Raw genomic sequence first — 835 nt, 5'->3', positions numbered from 1 at the left:
TGAGCCGTAGTTAAACGTGTAACATGACATACATGAAGTTTAATCTATATCAGGGGCAAAATATCTAAAGAACGGCAAGTGCTGGGTGTGAACACATGAACAGTGTGTTGTGTGGTAAGTGCTGTGGTAAGTCGCAGAAACATTGTACTATGAAAAATGTGACTGGCATATAACATCGAACACTCTCAATCTCTTGCTTCATCCTGCATCCTCACGACATCCCGCCTGTCCGGGGCAGACTGCGGGCGCCAGCCACGAGTGGGCCAAGAGGCCACCCGGAGGGGACCTCGACCGGACGCCCGGCGCATACGCCGCAGAGGGATCCCTGCGCGAGCTAAGGTTCGGTGGTTGGCCCCAGGCGCGTGTATCCTGCCCCACCGTTGTCCATTCTCTTTCATTCCATAGCCCTGAAAAGATTGTTACTGCTGGAAATGACTAATCCAACAACCAACCTGGCATTACTCATACCTGGCCCAGAGGATCACGGAGGCGGTTCCCCCAAGACGAAGCCCTTCCATTGCGCTGGGGTTAGATTGGTCCATACGATTACCCTAAATGTGGGTAGCTCTGTAGTACAATTGTTGATAGCGAGATAGTTTTTGTTTGCGGTTCAATCCCAGAAATTGTTGTGGGACGGTGGGTGGGAAGCTAGTAAGGTGTTTTTGGAACGAAAAGGGTGTCAAGACGTTATTGGTACGTCCCCTGGCCATACCCGGGGACAAAACAGCTGTGTATGGTCACATATTCCAACACAAGCCGGATCACTGTACCATGCCTCGCATCCAATAAAGTTGGCCTTTACCACAATTTAGAGTGATCATCATCCTTACTGCCA

At 50.5% G+C, this 835-nt stretch overlaps 1 non-coding gene across 1 annotated transcript; it reads left to right on the top strand.

Annotated features, from left to right (window-relative positions):
* Positions 1-460: 460 nt before the first annotated feature.
* Positions 461-619, top strand: LOC119106502 (U1 spliceosomal RNA). Its single transcript, XR_005095158.1, has one exon. It is a non-coding gene; the product is annotated as a U1 spliceosomal RNA (small nuclear RNA).
* The last annotated feature ends 216 nt before the right edge of the window (positions 620-835 follow it).

Source organism: Pollicipes pollicipes, unplaced genomic scaffold (assembly GCF_011947565.3).
Source record: "Pollicipes pollicipes isolate AB1234 unplaced genomic scaffold, Ppol_2.1 Scaffold_6138;HRSCAF=7277_pilon_pilon_pilon, whole genome shotgun sequence".
In the NCBI taxonomy this organism is placed as follows: domain Eukaryota; kingdom Metazoa; phylum Arthropoda; class Thecostraca; order Pollicipedomorpha; family Pollicipedidae; genus Pollicipes; species Pollicipes pollicipes.
This window is presented reverse-complemented; position numbering and strand designations above follow the sequence as displayed.